A 21385-nucleotide genomic window follows, 5' to 3' on the forward strand; every position below is an offset into this window, starting at 1 on the left:
GATCTATTCCTAGCTATTTGAGGAACTTCCACGGTGATTTCGATAGCAGTTACACCAGTTTGCATACCAACAACAGCAAAATAAGTATTCTCCTTTCTCCAAAACTATGCCAGCATTTATTGTCATTAAAATAAAAAAAAGTCTCAGCCCTTCTAAATGAGGCAAGATGGAATCTCAATGTAACTTTAATTTTCATTTCCCTAGTCGTTAAAATATATTGAAGACAGTTCTTGGTCATTTATATTTGCTCTTTTGAGAATGCTTATTTCATGCCTTGATTTTTTTAATGTTGTATTTGTTCTTGGTGTTTAGTTTTTTAAAAATTCTTTTATGAACCTAGACACCAATTCTCTATCAGATACACAACTGGTATTTTTTCCCCCATTCTGTAGGCTTAAGGCAATAGTATTCTAGGGAAAGGTGATTACGATACTGTAACATGCTCAGAAACTGGCTGGGTGAGGATACTGGCCTATCAGCACAGCTGTGAGGAGGGTAACACATAGAGAATAGATTCAAAACAGCATGTGTGACAACCTGGGTTTCTTAGGCATGATGCTCCAAACAGCCATTAAAGGGAAAAGTAAATGAAAATGTTCACTGTGTGGAAGACAGGTGGTGAAAAGGCGATCTCTAGCCCGGGAGAAAATGCCTACAGATCACATGCGTGGCAAAGCACTGGTCTCTAGAGTATTAAACAAAGCTCAAAACTCAACAGTTGGGCTGGAGTAGCACATTGAGTGGAGCGGGTGCCTCGTATGCTCAAAGTCCTGTGTTCGATCCCCAGTACGGAATAGACTGGGCGTGACCATATGTTTCTATGAACCCAGCACTTGGAAGGAAGAGGAGGGAGGATGACAAGTTGAAAATTACCTGCCTCTGCCTCACAGTGGGTTTTGGGGCAGCCTGGGCTACATGAGTTCCCCATCTCATAAAACAAGGCAAAACAAATGAAGCAGTGCCAACCAGATAACCCAGCGGGAAAAGAATAAGCAATCTGTTTGCAAAACGGGCAGGGAGGGAACGTGCATTTTGAAACGCAGGTCTGTGCAGATGACACATTCATGGAAAGAGACTCTGCGCCCCCAGCTACTTCATATGGAAACCCCTGGGAAGGGCCTTCCACTTGTCAGAACCAGAGCCTCGAAGTGGCCGACAAACTCACGTACTGCCAATAAAGCTGAGAACTGGGGCTGCTCACTCTCCCTGTGGACTTGTGAAGCAGCGTCTCTCTTGGAAAATGTGTACATCCCTTCTCAAGTCCAGCGTGTGGCCCATGATGCACAACTCTGGGCATTCATCCCAGAGAGATGAAAGCTTATGTTCTTATAAAATCTTGAATGTGAACGGTCAAAGAGGCCGTCTTTGTAGAAGCCCGAAACTGGGCAGACAGCTGGTTGTGGGCGGCTGTGGGCTGTCATGTGAATATCAATGATCCCTCATGGGATCCTGTTTGACCACTTGTTTGCCAGCTGGTGGCGCTGCTTGAGAAAATGGAGGAACCTTTAGGAGGCAAAGCCTTGGTGGAGAATGTGGATCACTGACTAGAGCAGCAGGGGTTGGGAAAGAAAGTAGAAGGGGATTGTGGGAAGCTTTGTGACTCTCCATCTTCTCCCATTTCCTGTTCTACTTCTCTGGTGTGGATGTAATGGGCTGCCTGCCCCCTCTTCTTACCACCATGCCTATCCTGCCTGCCTCATACTTTTTCTACCATGATAGACTATACACCACTGGAATCATAGCTAAAATAAGTCCCTTCTCCTTAGGTTTGCTTTCCTTATATTTTTATTTTACTTGTGTGTGTGTGTGTGTGTGTGTGTGTGTGTGTGTGTGTGTGTGTGTGTGTGTGTGAATTCATACATGTGTCTATGGAAATCCCTTATAAGCTGTCAATGTGGGTGCTGGAAATGGTACTGAATTCCTTTGGAACAACAAGTACACTTAAGGCTGATCCATTCTCCCAGTCCCTAAGTTTGTTCTTTGTTAGAGTGTTTTTGTTGTTGTTGTTTATAACAACAATAAAGTATCCAATAAAACCAGGGTGCATCCTTACCATACAAAGAAAGAATGGAACTCTAGGGTGGTCTGGATGGAGCTCTAAAAATCCATGGTGAAGAAACAAAATCCCCACTATGAGATAGCGTGTTTTCATTCACAGCGTGTTGTTGAAAGGACACATACAGAAACCTAGATAGATTGCTACTCCTGATGTGTCAAACTGGAGGGGATGGAATGTTTGCTCCAAAGTAATAGAGGAAGAGCAGGGTATGCATGTACCCCAGGGTGAGAGTATGGGAGTGTGTTGTTGTGACAGGAGAGCAGAGGCTGGATAGATGTTAAGATTAATATATGGAAGAAACCCAGATGGTAGCAAAAGATGGGAAACCCTTTTTCATATGGGTGCATGTAACAGAGAAAATCCTTACATACACACAGGATGCTGAACCTCATAGCCCAGAGTACGTGCTTCCCCTCAGTTTATTTACATCTTTGGGATGTTTTCCCTTCTTAATAACCAGTCTCTATTTCCCTTTCTAACCATATGTCTCTGGTGCAATGGTTTTGCCTTGCAACACAAGAATCTGGAGGTGTCAGCACATGCAGACACTGGGACCTGTCCCTCTATAAGATCGCTCTGTGAGAAGAGCAAAGAAGGGGTGGGTGGGAGGGGACCAGTCACAATAGAAAAGTCTCAGGTACTGTCCAGTGTGGACTAAACAGGAAGACTCATGTGCTTCTTGGCTGTGGTACTGTGGATTTGTTTTATTTTATAATTACACTATTTACTGTGCGGTGGACATGCATGCCACGACAGTTGTGGAAGTCAGAGAACAACTTGTGGGCGAAAGTTCTCCAAAGTAGAAACTTCTAGTTTCTTTGCAAAGTCAGTTATGTTAAATGATGTTTTCCTGGGACACAGGGGTGAAAGATGTTTTGCTCGTTAAGGTATAAAAGTGTACAATAGGACAGGTTACCAGGCTTCAGACGTCCAAGCAGCCAAACATCGTGTAACAATGGCCCGGTCAAGGAACATATCACACCCACAGCTGTGAGCTCTGAAGAGGACCCTACCTCGGGATGTCGCTGCTTTGGTTTGTGCAAGCATGATATCTGTCACACAGCGACACACTTCTAGATCACACAGTTTTATCATTAAGTAATGCACAGTCACGAATAGACCTCCCTTCCCCTCCCAAGCAGCCAGAAAAGAAGCCAGTTTCTAAAATGGTCCTGCATCCTTAGGAAAGCTTCCTGATATATGGCAGTGGACACATTCACTAGCTCACGTAGACATCTTGGAAGTCTGATGGTGGAGGTCCCCTGGGATCCAGTAACTTTTTGTTTGTTTGTTTGTTTGTTTTTAAACTAAAGAGGATGAGTTTTAGATCTATCCCATAAGAACTTTAGTAAAATATCAAGAATTTATTTCATCTCAAAAGGGGCCCAAATAATGGACTCAAAGAAATCAAACCCGCGTTCAGTACCTATGGATTTCATGAGGAACCTACTCTATGAATACAGTAAGACACTAAAACTTCAATTTGATAATCAGCAGACAACTCTGTCCCCATGCTTATGTTTATTAAAAACTGACAAAAACAAAACCTGTACAAAAAAAATCCCCAAATTCCTTATCAATTTGAAACAGTAATCTTGAAAGACATTATCGCCTAGGACACCCCTCTTCCTCTGCCGCGACCCCGTCTTCTCCCTCTACCCCTGCCTCTGCCTCTTTCTGCATCAGCTTCTCTTTTCTTAGATTTCACCTTCGGTTCAATATCCACAAGTAGTGTATCTAGAGGTAAGCTGTCTGGTGGAATAAAATGCCGAATGTTATTGCCTCAAATACTCAATGTTTCCACCTGTACGGGATCTCTGTTCTTCAGGGCCATTTTCACAGCTTTAAGGTGCGTATTCACGCTGACATCTACACCTGCGATTGTTCCATGGACTTGTGTTCCATTCTTCAATGGTTACAGTTTCATGACTCGATTTCATCAAAAATCTCACGAGCTTCATCCTAGCGGCGCAGTCTCCATTCTAGTCCGACTGTTCACGGAATTCAGGCTCCAAAGACCCACGGACTAGGGGTATGAATGGCCGAAAGAGTGCGCGGAGGCCTGCGGATGCGCGGCGCGAACCAGCAACTTTCTAAAATGGGACGTAGATCTGTGTTTGTTTGCCAGAGTCTGCCCTTTTGCTAATACCCTTTGCTTGCCCAGCCGTGCCAGGTAGTAGGAGATCTGAAACAGGGGCTCTTCTTGGAACTGCCAATCGAGGGAAAAGAATAGGTTTAACACAGTGCAACTTTTAGGGGACAATTAGATGGGGGGGCAGTGTGGTGTTGATTGCTGAGGACAGTGCATCCAGTTGTGGGCATGCAGCTGCTCCAAGAGGAAGTTTCCTGCTAATGTCTCAAGGAATCACTAGCAGGAGGCCTTCTTAGCCCAACGGTCGCTGTCTCCCTGTGCTGACACCCGCCTGGATGACGAGGTAAAGGGCACACTCTCCTGTCTTTGTCTCCAGGTGAAGACAGGTGTCTGACAGGGTGACAGTGCCCCTTCCTCCCAGTCTCAGAAAATGACAGCGTCTGAGCAGGCTGCCGCTAGCATCGTGAAGGACCAGCATTGTGATCTGCACTGCAGCCCCAGCAAATGGCCAGGGTTAATTTACAGGTGACATCACAATTCAAGGATACCGGAGGCAGCAATGGGAGGGACAAGCATTTGCCTCACCTACCGCTGGCTTTGAAGCATTTCCCCCCAGATCTGTATTTTACAGCATGGCATATATTGGGACTAGAAAAATGGCCCTTGACAAGTGCGCATTGAGGAGATGAGAGGAGAGCAGACTGTCCGTCCAATCATACCCTGTCTCTCAGGGTGATGAGCTTCTCCCCGAGTTTAGTCATAAAATGTAAAATCTTTTCCTTCTGAATAGACACCCTGTGCATTCGCTGGCAAGTGAACATAATAACTGTGTGCTTACTCTTGGGTGTTGAATAGAGAGTGTCAGGCGCCCTTCTGTAATGGCCGACTTACATATTAATAGCTTCACGTCGTTTTTAGGTAGCATTTTTACAACGCTATGACGTAAAACATAAGACATCCTGGAGCAGGGTGTGGAGCTCAGTTGTAGAGTGTTTACCCAACTCTTTAGGTTTGATTCTGGAAAAAAGTAAGGGAAGCAGGGGAGGAAGGATAGATGAGGGGTGGGGGAAGGATGAGGAGTACTGAAAGGAAAAGAAAGATTTTCTTTTCATAAATGCTGTGCAATCCATCTCTTGGTGATGGCCAATGAAACCACCACACACTGTCCCTGCAGTGAAGTGGGAGCGTTAACACCAGAACCAAATGGCTCCTTTGTGACACTGACCACTTAATGACATCCTCAGGGTGTTGGTCCATTCCATCCTCTGCCCATCATCTCTCGGAACTTAGGCATCACTGGGGGCATTGGTGCTCTTTCCTAAGCAAGCTCCTTAGATCCATCATGTGCAGAAAAGTGTCACTGGGTGCCAGCACTCCTGACTGGTTCTGGCTATTTGTCTGGAACCTACATGGCTACCAGGCCTGTCCTTGACCTTCCTTGGGGTGCTTTAAAGGAGAGGCACAAGGGTTCTGCCTCAGACTTTGTCACCAGGTACAGACTCAGTGTCTCCCTTAGCTGGTCTGTTGGGAGGATGACAACTCTTCTTTACAAATGCCTCTTCCACACGCATGCTCCTGGAGCCCAGGCTCCCCCAGGTCCCTGGTGAGTGTGTGTGTGTGTGTGTGTGTGTGTGTGTATGTGTGTGTGTGTAGAGCTCTCTGCTGGACTTGCAGCAGACACTGGACTCTGGAGGTCTCCAGGCTTATGGGAGGGTAGGTCAGAAAATGGGCGGAGTGGGGTCAATGGTAGAAGTAGACATGTATGAGGCCTTGGTTTCAATCCCTGGCATAGTCAATCAGTGGAAGAGATAGATAGAGATAGGGAGATAGAGAGATAGATAGATAGAGATATAGATAGAGAGAGATAGAGAGATAGAGAGATAGAGAGATAGAGAGATAGATAGAGATGGATAGATAGATGATAGACAAAGATAGATGATAGACATTGGATAGGTAGATAATAGATAGATAGATATAGAGATAGATAGATGATAAAAAGACACTAGATAGATAGATAGATAGATAGATAGATAGATAGATAGATAGAGCGAGCTCAGTGTCATAGGTTTCCAGGTTCACTATCAGCTAGACATAAAGAAACGTCAGCTTGCTTGGGTAGGAGGATAGGTACCATTGGGTCTTAATGCCTGTTCTTTTTGCTTAATGCCTCTGAATATGTATTCCTCTCTTCTTTCCTCCCTATCATCTGCTTTTGTTTCTGCCCCCACTGCACCTTGGTAACCCCTAATTTTATTAGCACTCTCCAGTTGGTGTGAATAACCAGGCTAAGAGAAAAGCATTTTATCTTGTGTAGGTTAGGGGTGGCTCATTCCCCGAGTGCTTGCTTGCAGACTATACATTTGAGAAAGAGGGCCAGCTAAAGGGAATCTTTATTCTAGGAAGTTTTTGAGTGGTGCATTTTACAAAGACAAGATGAGGCAGGAATTCATCTCAGTTACTGAGTATTAAAAGAAGCTGGGCAGGAACAACACCAATGGACATACCACAGAGGGTGAGAGAAAAGCCTGTGAGGCCTCAACCCTACACAAACAGCCGGGGAGAGTGGGAGAGGTGGCCTTGCCCGGGGAAGAACACACTGATTGGTTGCCAGTGCTAGAGCGTAAGCCCTGAAACATACATACAAGTCACATTATAAGGGCCGAGCAGATTATATTTAAGAATAGGTATGCATATACACATATACATTCAATACAGTAAAGAAGAGGTCACAAACTTGAAGAAGATTTGTCGAGAGGAAAGGGAAGGGAGAGGTGTAATCATATTATAATCTCAAAAATAAAAATAACATTTTATCCCCTCCCTGCCAAAAGCTGCATTTCACACTGACAGCTCAAATGATCTAGATGGGCTCCCACCTCTTTTATGGTCAGTGAAGAGGAAGAGGTTATAGACACTCAGGCTCCTACTGGTGAAACCCTGAAGAACACCCTGAAGAAGGAGACAAAGAAGACTTGGGAGAAATTCAGCAGCCTGAAAACGTAAACAGCTTCCAAGGGTCTGAGTGGTTATACATGGTGTGCAAAAGATCAATTTATTACATTGATATCAAACCTCTGCTTAAATCAATGGAGTTATTGGTCTATTCTTCATAACAATTAGAAAGACTGGCTCAAAAAAAATCAAAATTATTTAGGTGTTTTTTTTTTTTTTGTCCAGAGTTTTATCTAAATATTCCACAGTAGTTAAAAGTTCCATTCTGGTGTAACTGTTCTTCTGAATACTTAGAGGCCTGTACTGATGTAGTCAGAGGGATTAAAAGAGAGAATATTTTTTCCTTGTCATCCAAGATCAGCTATGTCTTATGGGGCTTTGGAACATCTCTCAAAAATGCTCTTCAATGTGGGGAGTCACCTGTTCTGTTGCTCAGAGGCTGCAGAGACCACCACCACCCATTTCCAGTCTACAAAGAGCAGGACCAATAAAGGGAGAAATGTCCTTCAGGCTTCCAAGTGAAGTCCTGGCTACATGAAGCCTTTGACTCATCTTCACAAAGATGGGACAACTGTTAAAACGAAGGATGGAGGAGACAAAGGTTCCTCTCAAGCCCACATGACCCCCGAGAACCAGATGCTCAAAGTGGCCTTGATAGTAAAAAATAAAAGTGATTAATTTTAGTCACCTCTGTGCTCCTAAACACCTGGTAGGAAAGTGTAGCTAAGGGGCAGAAGGATTTGTTTGCTTCTTTAATGCTAAAGAGATCACATTCTCTAGACACAAGGCTTAAATTCCTTTGAGATATTGTTTATACAATATAGGGAGACAAATGCTGATCAGATATAGGGCGTTATGACCTTGACTTAAATCCACAGTATCTACCTGCAGCCAAGAGAGACAGGCCCACCATAGCTTTAGCCTAAAATTTAAATGATGATTAAATTTCTTCTCTCTTTCCCTCTCTAGAGGGGAAAAGGAAGGGGACCCAGATGTGATTCTAGCCACTCGGACACCCATCAAAGTGCCTGAAAATGGATTCTGGTATCACTGTCCTTGAGACCAGCCTTGGAGGTGAGACTTTCCTGGGAATGGTTGCCTTATCTGGACAAAAGCTGACAGTGGCCTCTAATGGTCACGCCTTTCCACTCCTGCTGCTTCTACAGATGGCCCTGCACATGGAGCCCTAGAAGCACTGTCTGCCAGAATCTTATCATAGCATCCTGAACCAGTCCTGGGAGCCACTCTCTTAAGAGCATCCCCTCTTTTAGACTAACACTTCCTACTCTCTTTCAACATTAAGCAGCTACTGTTAGCATCACCTCCTCCATCCTCAACCTGTGGTATCAGTATCTGAGCAGGAGGAATGACGGGAGCTAGATGGCCATAGGAAGACTGGGAAAGTAAAATGGCTTCCTGAAATGGTCCCTTCTTGTTCTCAGAGGACATGTAGAAGAGAAACAGTGAGAAGGGGGTCAAGTATCTCAAAACAGGACCAGTAGCAAAAAGGGAAGGACCCAGGGACTCTGTAAAATACCTAAGCCAGCTCTGTTTCACTGACCTCTGACCTTAGGTTTCTCACATCCCAAAGGAGTAAAGATGTTATTCTTTCTTTCTCTGAAGCTTGGCATTGTGTCTTTCTGGGTCATTCAATTCTTTGTGCCAGGGAAGGAACTTCATAATTCTATGATAACTACCAGCACCCCTGTTATATCTACTTTGGGCCATTCCAGAGTTCAGAATCCCTCCTGACTAGAAGCTGCCTAGATAGTGTGATGCCCTGTGGTGCCAGGTTTTTATGTGCAGATCCTGGGTTCGTCATTCTTAGACTATCCTTGGATGTAGGACTTAACTGGCAAGTCCTTTTGACAATACCACACTTCACCAGAAAGAGTCACAGAAGTGGACAAACCAACTCTAACAGAGGATAAAAACAAAGAATGTGATAACACCACCACCTATAACTACCCCAATGGACTCCTTGCTCTATAAAGGAACATTTAAAAGTCTTGTTTTATCAATTTAAATAGTATATTTTAAAATCCACATTATTCTGAATAATGACAATTTTTTTTTTTATAGAACAGTGAGAATACTCGAATGTTCTAAACACAAAAACTAATTGTGAGTAAAGTAGGGGCCTGAATAAACCATTATGATGAAAAACATGATCAATAAAAGGGCACTAGGTCTTCCTATGTATCGCCATTAAAACCGAGGTTAGCTTTAATTTGATCACTTTAGAAATATACCAAGTAAAACATTACCCATTGGGCAATTTAAAAATATTTATAAAAGGGTTTGAGTAACAAAGGGAGAGAAATGTCTTTAGTCCCTTGGGGCATGCAGTTGTCAATGTGGCTGATGCTGGGTGTCATCCAAGATTTTGGAAGTCCACACACACAGGTCTATCCCTGACAACGTGGACACATGCTTCATGTGAGAATGGGAAGTGGAAAGTTCATTTCCAGCTGTTTAAAAAGCTTCCACCTTTCACTGGGGTTTATGAGGCATTAGAGCAGGTTGGTATTTTTCTTTGAGCTGTTTTCCTTTTAGAACCCATGATGGTTTGGATGGGAAGGACACCCATCGGTGCATAGGTTTGAACACTATGTCTCCAATTGGTGGGACGGCTAGGGAAGGATCAGGAGGTATGACCTTGTTGGAGGAGATGTGTCACTGCTGGGCTTTGATATTTCAAACCCACACAATTCCCAGTTAGTTCTGCCTGATACTTGTGGATCAAGATGGACGCTCTCAGCCTCTGTTCCAGTTGCCTGCTCCCATGCTCCCTGCCATGATGGCTATACGCTCTAATCTCTAGAACAACGAGCCCCAAATTAAATGCTTTATTTTATAAATTGCCTTGGTCATTGTGTCTTATTACAGTAATAGAAAAATAGCTAAGACAGAGCCTCTGTAACTTTTGTCGTGACTATGTTAACCATTTAACAAGTGTTTTACTTAGTTATATAACTAGAACCAGAAGAATATCCATCTTAAATGTATTATGTAACATAGTAAGATGATCTGTAAATTTGAAGATGTCGTTGTAAGCCTTGAAGTAGGTGTTTCAAATAACCATTTTTTAAAGTGTTTAGAGTTATCTTTTGCATAGGTATGAATTAAGATATAGACCGTGTGCATTATTTTTTAGGGAATCAAAAGTGGTAAAAGTATTCTTAAAATTCTATATTTCTCATAAATACACAAATGTGTAAAAACACTTGCATGAGTCACCTTCTGAAGCCTTATAAAGAAGCCTTTAGTCTCAGAGGACAGCAGTTATCCAATAGGAATGATTGTACCCTGAGGCAGGAGTAACCATCTTGTCAACTTACTCCCACAGCAGAGGTGCCCTCTAAGAGCTGTCTAAGCAGATCTAGGACTTCTGGCAATCTTCTTTGGTAATTTGCACCATGAGGCTGCATGCCTGCTCCTGAGGTGTGGTCACAGATGTGGGCCTGTCCCTATATCACCCTTGCTACTCAAACATCTCTATCCCACATACATTATGTGGATCCGTGGCACTCAGGGCCTTGTCTAGAACTTGGGGTCACCTGTGCCAGATTCTAGGTCACCCTAGAATTCATGATCAGAGCTATAGGCACATCAGAGGCCACTTCAGCCTCAGGAGGTGCCGTGTGGAGGCAGTTCATGTCTTATCCCTTGTGGATAGCATTTCCAGTGGACCCGGTGCCACCCTCCAGAGTTTTTTGCTCAGAGGTCTTTTACTTTGCCCCGATCGGCCTTGGAGTCCTCCTGTGCTTTCTCTGCTAGCATCTTCTGATGCTTCACTGTTAAACCCAACTCAGGCCAGGGTATCATCCGTCTGGCCAGTCAGTCAGTATAGCCCTTGGGTGGTGCAGTATGAGGTGGCATGGATTAACTGTGTCTAGCATGGTTATTTGACCAAATTCATTTGCCACAGTACATAGTTTAGAATAAAAAACCAAAGCAAAGCAAAGCAAAGCAAACAAACAAACAAACCCTCATCGCTCCTATAGTCCTCTGGCCTGCCCTCTAAGGTTTCATTTCTCCCCTCCCTGCAAACTCCACAGTTCTTCTGTAAAAGGCTCCTGCCCTACTTTGCCACATGGGTGCTGGGAACCAAGCCCAGGTCCTCTGAAAGAGCAGCCAGTGCCCTTAGCTGCTGAGCCCTCTCTCCAGCCTCTTCTCTCAGGCCAACAGTCTTTGCATACGTCCTATTTTCTCAACCAGGGAAGACATTTCTACAACTCTTTCATACCTTACTTGAATGGTCTTGTGCTACTGTGAACTCCTTCCACAATGGGGGCCACCTCTGACCCAGGACAGAGCCGAGAGGCCAGTATGTCACACCCTGTAGTCTCTAGGACCATGAGCCTAAATCATCCCTTTCTCTTGGTCAGCTTGGTTATTTCAGGTGTTTTATCGTGTGAATGAAAAGTTCATGAGCCTGCGTACTTAATGATCAGGCCCATGGAACGATCAAGGGAAGGACATGCTCGAGCTCGCTGCTGCCCTCTTCATTCCGCCCTCACGTTCACCCCACAGCCTATCTCTAACTATTGTCCTCATTATAGTGAAAGCCATTATAAGGAGGAGTTTACTCGAGGCCACGGGTCAGTCACAGCAGGAGGATGAGGTCATGAAGCATTCACAGCCAGGAAGCAGGGAGAGGCAAACGCTGGTGTTCAGCTCACTTCTCTTTGATTCTTCCTGAGACCCTGGTCCACAGAATGGTCTCACCTATAGTCAAGGCTGCTCTTCCCTCTTCAGTTAAACAGATCTAGAGGCTCCGCTATAGGCACTCCCAGGGGCTTGTCTCCTAGGTGGTTCTTGAACCTGCTGACTTGACAATTGCCATCAATCCTCAGACACTTCCATACAATAATCTGCCACTTTTATTACACAATGAACATCCCCTAAAGGTCAAGCCGTTACTTGTCAAAACTGCCCTGTGAGGAACTCAGTCTAGTGTCCCCTTTTCCTATTCACCAGCTACATACATGAGGCAGAGGTACCCCAATGATCCAGATCTATCATCAGCTTGCCTCTCCACACCTGCACGGAATACTCTTAATTGATCTTTACTTTTGATTTACTTAAATTTTTAGTTTATGTGTGTCCTGGTACAATGTGTGTGTGCATGCGTGCATATGTTTGTGTGTGTGTGTGTGTGTGTGTGTGTGTGTGTGTGCATGTGTGCCTGTGTGTGCATGTTCATGTACATGGTTCACAGAGGCCATAGGATAGATAGCCTTGGGAAGTTGTTTTCCTTATTCCTTCTGGCTTGATTTTTTTGTTGGCTATTTTTGAGATTGTTATTTTTAAAAACATTTTAACTCGTTCTTCATGAATTTCACATCATACACCCTAATCCCACTCATTCCCCCTTGACCTTGTACCCACTCTCCACCCTTGCAAACTGCCCTCCCAACAAAAAAAAATCTCATTGTAGAAGTCGTAGTGTGTCACAGTGTGTCCCTTAGTATACCCTTTTGTCCACACTTTTTGCTTGCAATTGTTCATTGCAATGAGTTGTTAGTCTGGTACAAGGCCTCTTGCTTCTGTTACTCTATCAATACTGGAACCTCTCTGGGAGGCTTCTAGGACAGCCTGTTGTTGCCCTGTATCATGGAGATCCTGTACTTTTCAATCTATAGTACTGGCCTCTTCACAAAGTCCTACAGTTCATCAATGGGGTAGCTGTTGGGATAGGTCAACTCAAAACCCTTGATCTGGGCCCGAGATCTGGAACTGGTCACCCTGCCAGCTCTCCCACACCAACACCAGGATGAGCTATCCTGCCCTACTCCTGCTGGCTCATCCAGTGCCACAGCCAGCAAGTTATGGGGCCAGCTCTCCCATGTTCACACCCCTGGGACTGGATCAGCCACACCCCCACCACTAAGATCAGCTCTATTGTGCTGCCCAGGTGAGGTGCAGGGCCTATTCTCCTTAGTGCTGTAGTAAGGGAAGGGTAGGGTCAGCTCTCCTGTTCTCATGACCCAGGCATGGACCAGCTGTCCTACCTGCTGCAGTTAGAGAGGACAAAAGGGAGGAGATAGAATCTCTCCCTTGCAAACACCACTGCCACCACCACCACCACCATCACCAACACTACTTCATGGCAGATGAGAGTCAGGACCTCTGATACTCAAGTCCTCAGGCTGGATCACTAACAACCACAACATCCAGGGCCAGCTCTCCTGCACTGTCCAGGCAAGGTGCAGAGCCTCCTGACTGCTGCAATATGTGAGGGCTGTAGTTAACTTTCTTGCTCTGATGACCTCAGGGCCAGCTCTCCTGCCTTCCATAGGTGGCAAGGGGTATGTGCGTATGGAGGGGTATTGGGATTGTAATTTAATTATACCTTTTCTTCCTTCCCTTTCCTCTTTCCAAACCCTCCAATGTATTCCTTTTGGCTCTCTCTCAAATTCATGGATTCCCTTTCCATTAATTAGTATTCGTATTTCATGCACATGTGCATTTATGTCTACATGCACATTCCTGAACGTAACATGTTGATTACATATAATGTTATTTGCATGTATGTTTTCAGGGCCCATCAGTTGGCCCAGCTTTACCCTGTTACCTGTAGTTCTTTATGCAAGACTGAGGCCTCGTGGGCTTTCCCTCATCCAGCTTGGCATATTCATTGGTGTCCTTGTTCAGTTCACACATTTGAGCAGTCTTGTTGGTGAGACTTTATGGGTCCTGCTTCTGATGGTACTAGGAGATACGATCTCACCGCCAACTCCCTAATCCTCTGACTCTTTCCAAGTTTCTGCTGTGATTCTGGAACCTGCCACGTAGGTTAGGCTGTCTGACCAGTGAGCCTCATGGATCCACCTGTTCCCTTTCCACAGTGCTAAAATAACAAGTGAGAGTCACCTCAGCTACTTTTAAGCTAGTTTAAAACACACACACACACACACACACACACACACACACACACAGAGAGAGAGAGAGAGAGAGAGAGAGAGAGAGAGAGAGAGAGAGAGAGAATGGTGTTTTCTACATTTTCATGTTATGTAACATTTTGCAGCTATCAAAAGCATGTTTTACAAACCTCAATGGCATTACAAACACCATGGGGCAAGGTGACCATTGCCTTTTAAACAGTAAAACACATGTTTCTATGTGTAGAGAGAATCTCTTATAAGCCCCACTTGCCAATAAAAAATCCGATGGTTGATGATCAATGAGCCTAGGAAGGAAATGGGAGGTGGGTCACTGGCAGGAAGAGAGGATTCTGGGAAGTAGCCTGAAAATAAGAGGAGACCCAGAGAGATTCCAGGGAGCTGTGGGAGATGGACCCAGTGGAACAGGGGTGAACTAGGAGGCAGATGGACTCAGGGAGACGCTAACGAGACTTGAAGGAAGAAGTGGGCTGGGACTGAAAGAGGGGGAACTAGCCCCATGGTAGACAGACTAGCTTAATAGTTTAAAGGGTTTAAATAAGTTACTAGCTAGTTAGAGATTGAGCCAAAGCTTACATAGTTAGTCTCAGAGTCATCTTGCTGGCAGCAGGGCTGGGAAGGAAAAATAGTTAAAACTTACTTAATAGATACGAATCAGGGCAATATTGTAAGTCCTTTTTAAAAAAATCCCCACAATTCAACAAATGCAGAACACAGAATGTGGCTCACCAGGACCCAACCAAAGGCAGTTCTGCAAGGTCCCTGGTCCTCGAGTCACTTAGTTAATTCACTACATCAAATGTTCACGCTTGTGTGTGAAAGCAGGTGTGCACATGTGAGTGTGAGCGCACGTGGAGGTTAGAGGTTGATATCAGCTGTGTTCTGCAGTTGTTTTTCTAGTATGGAGTATCTGAAGAGAAAACCTCCCAAGACACCCGAATAAGTCTTTTTTTTTTTTTTTACCTCCACTGGGGCAGCCCCAACCAGAGTGGTGGAAAGCAGCCTTGACCTCTAGTTTGTTTAAGGTTTTAAAGGTACAACCATATAATTGTGCAATATATAGAAAGGAATCTCGGAACATATCAGCAAGCAAGCTTTGAATTGAAGGAGCTGAAGGGGTCTGCAACCCCATAAGAACAACAACCAGAGCTCCCAGGAACTAAACCACTACCCAAAGACTATACATGGACTGACCCATGGCTCCAACCTCATAGGTAGCAGAGGATGGCCTTGTTGGGCACCAGTGGGAGGAGAAGCCCTTGGTCCTGCCAAGACTGGACCCCCCCAGTGCAGGGGACTGTCAGGTGGGGCGGGAAGGGGGGTGCTTTGGAAGGGAGAACACTCTTATAGAAGAAGGGGAGGGGATGGGATGGGGGCTTATGGACTGGAAACTGAGAAAGTGATAACATTTGAAATGTAAATAAAAAAATCCAATAAAAAAAGCAAGAGTTGTTGACAGAAGCAGAGAGATATCAGTTGGGTGGTGATGCGATTCTCATAGCCTTGTGGTCAAGGGACACATTGTAAAGGGATTTATGGCTGGTCTATGTGACCAGAGACAAGCATACTTAGAGAAGCTTTCATGAGATGACATAATTATAGTTCAATAGCCCACTACAATTTTTCTCTCTCTGAACTTGGGTCTCAGCAATTCTGTGTGACAGGCCGGCTAGTGAGTTCCGGGATCTTTCTGTCTCTGCCTCCCTGGTGATGGGATTAGACCCGTATGGCACTATACCTGTCTTTTAACATGAACGCTGGGGATTCTTATGTTTCCACAGCAAGCATTTACTGATTAAGCCATCTCCCACACCCTGAGATATTTTTAAAATATTTATTTATTTTATGTATATTAACACTAGACTGCATTTACCCTGCACCACCATCGGGTGTTGGGTTTGCGGGAAGCACCAACCGCTCAGGGAGTGGGATAACGCAGCCTAAGACATAGTGCTCAGCCTCAGTGAGAAACCGCACAGACTGAGGCTGAAGCTGCTCCCAGGCGTCCAGTCACCGCTAGAAATCGCACGGAGTCGGGAGCGGGCCGTGAGCTGAGCATCCGTCCCCACTGAGCCCCCTTCCTGACTGTCGATGCAAGGGGACCAGCTGACCCAAGATCCTGTTGCCATGCTTTCTCCATTATGATTGACTGTAGCCTCAAAGCGGGAGTAAGAATAAATTCTTCCGTCCTTTCATAGTTGATTTCTGCAAGTATTTCATTACAGTAACGACAGAGCAGTTTAGAGACAAGGTCCGAGCCGCCGAGAAGGGAGGCCGTGTGCATTGCAGTACAAGCCCAGGTGGACTGGTGGCGTCTACTTTTTATCACATTGTTATAATAAATGTAGAAAAGGAAAATACAGGTGAACATTCCCATAATCCCAAGAGAGGGCCCGCTAAGGAACCAGAACATAGAAAGGGCTAACAGATTACCAGAGCATTTCAAACCGGCACACACAAAACGACAACGGAGAAAAGGAAAAACTAAAGACCCGCTCCCTTAAGTACGCCTATCAATCAGAAGCAGGCTACTGTTTCTCAAACTTAAATAGGTCTGAGTGATCGTTAAAAAGATGAACAGCCCAATACAGAAACTGTGAAAAGAATATATGTGGGCAACTTAAACACTAACAAACACAATTTAGGAATGAGCATATCAAATGTTTCCTAACAAAAATACGAATGTGAGGGAGACACCCGTTACTTTGCCTATAAAATCTTCACAGATTTTTAAATAACAAGAGATAAAGGAAGGCGCATGTCAACCATGAGCAAGAAGCCGAAGGCAAAACGCAGCGAGGACAGAAACACCCTGTGCGTGTCCCCCCCCAAACATCCCCCCCCCCCCCCCGCTATTTCCTCGTCTAGCAATTTGATTCAGGAAAGTTTAAACTGTTCTAAGTACGAAAGTGTTCAGCCTGGGTATGGGGACCTCATCCTTAATCTCAACACAGAGGGAAGAGGCAGTTGGATCTCGGTGAGTTCAAGGCCAGGCTGGTCTACATAGTGAGGTCCAGAACAACCAGGGCTGTACAGTGAGATCTGTCTTAAAAAATACTGTAGGGGGAAAAAAAGAAAACTGAAAACACCCCGTCCCCCCCAAAAAAAAAAAAAAAACCCATGAAAATCAACAATAGAATCATTCAAGCCTGATGGAGAGTGTTAGGTTCAGAATAAGGTGGATGCTTCATGAGAAGACGGAGACACATTGCTGGAGACCAAGGTTTCCGTCTCACAACCATCCACTAGATCCACCCCTATACCAAAGACTATGCCTCTAACAGGCAGGCGGCTCAAGGGAGCAGCAGATCAGGGAGACAGCTAGTGTTAAATCCTGGCCTGCCCTAAAGCTCCCACTTCTCTTCTTGAGAAAAGCATAATTCTGCCAGGCGGGTAAGATGACACAGAGCAATAAGTATTTGAGGAAAAACAATGTTGTTGTACTTACAGAACCTGGTCTGCTGTGTGGATTTCCTGTTTGCCCAAGTGGCCCAACTTTCAGTTTTGTGTGTGTGTGTGTGTGTGTGTGTGTGTGTGTGTGTGTGTGCTTATAGTAAAGAGATTTTTTTTTATTTATTTATTTTTTTATTAACTTGAATATTTCTTATATACATTTCGAGTGTTATTCCCTTTTCCGGTTTCCGGGCAAACATCCCCTTCCCCCCTCCCCTTCCTTATAGGTGTTCCCCTCCCCACTCTCCCCCCATTGCCGCCCTCCCCCCGACAGTCTAGTTCACTGGGGGTTCATTCTTAGCAGGACCCAGGGCTTCCCCTTCCACTGGTGGTCTTACTAGGATATTCATTGCTACCTATGAGGTCAGAGTCCAGGGTCAGTCCATGTATAGTCTTTAGGTAGTGGCTTAGTCCCTGGAAGCTATGGTGGCTTGGCATTGTTGTACATATAGGGTCTCGAGCCCCTTCAAGCTCTTCCAGTTCTTTCTCTGATTCCTTCAACGGGGGTCCTATTCTCAGTTCGGAGGTTTGCTGCTGACATTCGCCTCTGTATTTGCTGTATTCTGGCTGTGTCTCTCAGGAGCGATCTACACTTCTGCACTTCTTTGCTTCATCCATCTTGTCTAATTGGGTGGCTGTATATATATGGGCCACATGTGGGGCAGGCTCTGAATGGATGTTCCTTCAGTCTCTGTTTTAATCTTTTGCCTCTCTTTCCCTGCCAAGGGTATTCTTGTTCCCTTTTTAAAGAAGGAGTGAAGCATTCACATTTTGATCATCCGTCTTGAGTTTCATTTGTTCTAGGCATCTAGGGTAATTCAGGCATTTGGGCTAATAGCCACTTATCAATGAGTGCATACCATGTATGTCTTTCTGTGATTGGGTTAGCTCACTCAGGATGATATTTTCCAGTTCCAACCATTTGCCTACAAATTTCATAAACTCGTTGTTTTTGATAGCTGAGTAATATTCCATTGTGTAGATATACCACATTTTCTGTATCCATTCCTCTGTTGAAGGGCATCTGGGTTCTTTCCAGCTTCTGGCTATTATAAATAAGGCTGCGATGAACATAGTGGAGCACGTGTCTTTTTTATATGTTGGGGCATCTTTTGGGTATATGCCCAAGAGAGGGATAGCTGGATCCTCAGGCAGTTTAATGTCCAATTTTCTGAGGAACCTCCAGACTGATTTCCAGAATGGTTGTACCAGTCTGCAAACCCACCAACAATGGAGGAGTGTTCCTCTTTCTCCACATCCTCGCCAGCATTTGCTGTCACCTGAGTTTTTGATCTTAGCCATTCTCACTGGTGTGAGGTGAAATCTCAGGGTTGTTTTGATTTGCATTTCCCTGATGACTAAAGATGTTGAACATTTCTTTTTTAGGTGTTTCTCAGCCATTCGGCATTCCTCAGCTGTGAATTTTGTTTAGCTCTGAACCCCATTTTTTTTTGAACCCCATTTTTTAATAGGGTTATTTGTCTCCCCGCGGTCTAACTTTTGAGTTCTTTTGTATATTTTGGATATAAGGCCTCTATCTGTTGTAGGATTGGTAAAGATCTTTTCCCAATCTGTTGGTTGCCGCTTTGTCCTAACCACAGTGTCCTTTGCCTTACAGAAGCTTTGCAGTTTTATGAGATCCCATTTGTTGATTCTTGATCTTAGAGCATAAGCCATTGGTGTTTTGTTCAGGAAATGTTTTCCAGTGCCCATGTGTTCCAGATGCTTCCCTAGTTTTTCTTCTATTAGTTTGAGTGTGTCTGGTTTGATGTGGAGGTCCTTGATCCACTTGGACTTAAGCTTTGTACAGGGTGATAAGCATGGATCGATCTGCATTCTTCTACATGTTGACCTCCAGTTGAACCAGCACCATTTTGCTGAAAATGCTATCTTTTTCCATTGGATGGATTTGGCTCCTTTGTCAAAAATCAAGTGACCATAGGTGTGGATTCATTTCTGGGTCTTCAATTCTGTTCCATTGGTCTATCTGTCTGTCTCTGTACCAATACCATGCAGTTTTTATCACTATTGCTCTGTAATACTGCTTGAGTTCAGGGATAGTGATTCCCCCTGAAGTCCTTTTATTGTTGAGGATAGTTTTAGCTATCCTGGGTTTTTTGTTATTCCAGATGAATTTGCAAATTGTTCTGTCTAATTCTTTGAAGAATTGGATTGGTATTTTGATGGGGATTGCATTGAATCTGTAGATCGCTTTTGGTAAAATGGCCATTTTTACTATATTAATCCTGCCAATCCATGAGCATGGGAGATCTTTCCACCTTCTGAGGTCTTCTTCAATTTCTTTCTTCAGTGTCTTGAAGTTCTTATTGTACAGATCTTTTACTTGCTTGGTTAAAGTCACACGAGGTATTTTTATATTATTTGGGTCTATTATGAAGGGTGTCGCTTTCCTAATTTCTTTCTCAGCTTGTTTCTCTTTTGTGTAGAGGAAGGCTACTGATTTATTTGAGTTAATTTTATACCCAGCCACTTTGCTGAAGTTGTTTATCAGCTTTAGTAGTTCTCTGGTGGAATTTTTGGCATCACTTAAATATACTATCATATCATCTGCAAATAGTGATATTTTGACTTCTTCTTTTCCGATCTGTATCCCCTTGATCTCCTTTTGTTGTCTGATTGCTCTGGCTAGAACTTCAAGAACTATATTGAATAAGTAGGGAGAGAGTGGGCAGCCTTGTCTAGTCCCTGATTTTAGTGGAATTGCTTCAAGTTTCTCTCCATTTAGTTTAATGTTAGCAACTGGTTTGCTGTATATGGCTTTTACTATGTTTAGTTATGGGCCTCGTATTCCTATTCTTTCCAGGACTTTTATCATGAAGGGGTGTTGAATTTTGTCAAATGGTAAAGAGATTTTTTAAAAAAATTATTCTGTTAAGTGTGTAGAGCTGTTTCTCACTGGGAAGGTAAATTACTCCACTCACGGGAGGGGTTGGGGGAGGCAGGAAAGAATGTGAAGAATGTGAGAAAAACATACTGTGTGATATCTTCAAGAATAAATAAAAACATTTAAAAAATAAAGGGATGGTTTTATAGGAACGAGAAATAGAGGAAGGGACCCATGGGCCAGTAGGCTTTGGGAACAGACCCAAGGCATTCGAGCAGAAAGCGGAAGTCACATTACAGTGGGACCTTTTCATCCAGAGGAAGTAGTCGGGGGTTGCTCTCTGAGTCAGAGGCTGGCATCTGTGTTTGCACACCAGGAGGTGTTACTGAGTCCAAGTGGCATGCTGGCTGGTATTCTGAATGAACAGGGCAACATGCTGATTAAGAAGGACCTGCCTACTTCGAGCAACGACTCCAGAAAAGAAGCTGTGTTGGCAGATACTGATGGGCTAGAATTTCGGTGCTGAGGAGAGGTTGGAATGTTGCGGGTCTAAAGATCAAGTATCTTATCTTGGGCTAGTTCTAGCTCTCTAGATCAGCCATTCCTTGCCTACTTCCGTGTTCAAGTTTGTGACTAACAGAAACCGTTTGGAATCTATTAGCTGAGAGGACCACTAGCTTCCACCAATCCAGAGCTAAGATTGCCATCAGCTTCTTGAACCTAGAGAAGAGCATCTCCCACTTCGCTGTAACCGCCTCTCTGACATGCCCACCCGTTTATTTGAACTTTCCTTGATTTATGACTTTCTTTGTTCTATAAAACTATAAAACTTTATGAAACTACTTCCACATTGGAACATGGAATTCCCTGGCCATGGTCACTCAAAATGGTTTCCAGAATAAATTCTTATTTCCTTTTAAGAAGAGAACTGTGGTTTTTGTATCGATGTCATGGATATGTCAAAACAGTTATTACACACAGTCAGACATATAGTTCAGGGAACCCATGGAGAGTTTTAAAATTATCTTGAGTTGGAATGATTGAGAAAAATAGGTGGAGATGAACAGAAGAGTAAA

The 21385-nt window shown here is 44.1% G+C and overlaps 1 pseudogene; it reads right to left on the reverse strand.

The window, feature by feature from the left end:
• Window positions 1-3671: 3671 nt before the first annotated feature.
• Window positions 3672-4098, reverse strand: LOC116898472 (annotated as a pseudogene).
• Between the last annotated feature and the right edge of the window lie 17287 nt (window positions 4099-21385).

Source organism: Rattus rattus, chromosome 4 (assembly GCF_011064425.1).
Source record: "Rattus rattus isolate New Zealand chromosome 4, Rrattus_CSIRO_v1, whole genome shotgun sequence".
Lineage (NCBI taxonomy): Eukaryota > Metazoa > Chordata > Mammalia > Rodentia > Muridae > Rattus > Rattus rattus.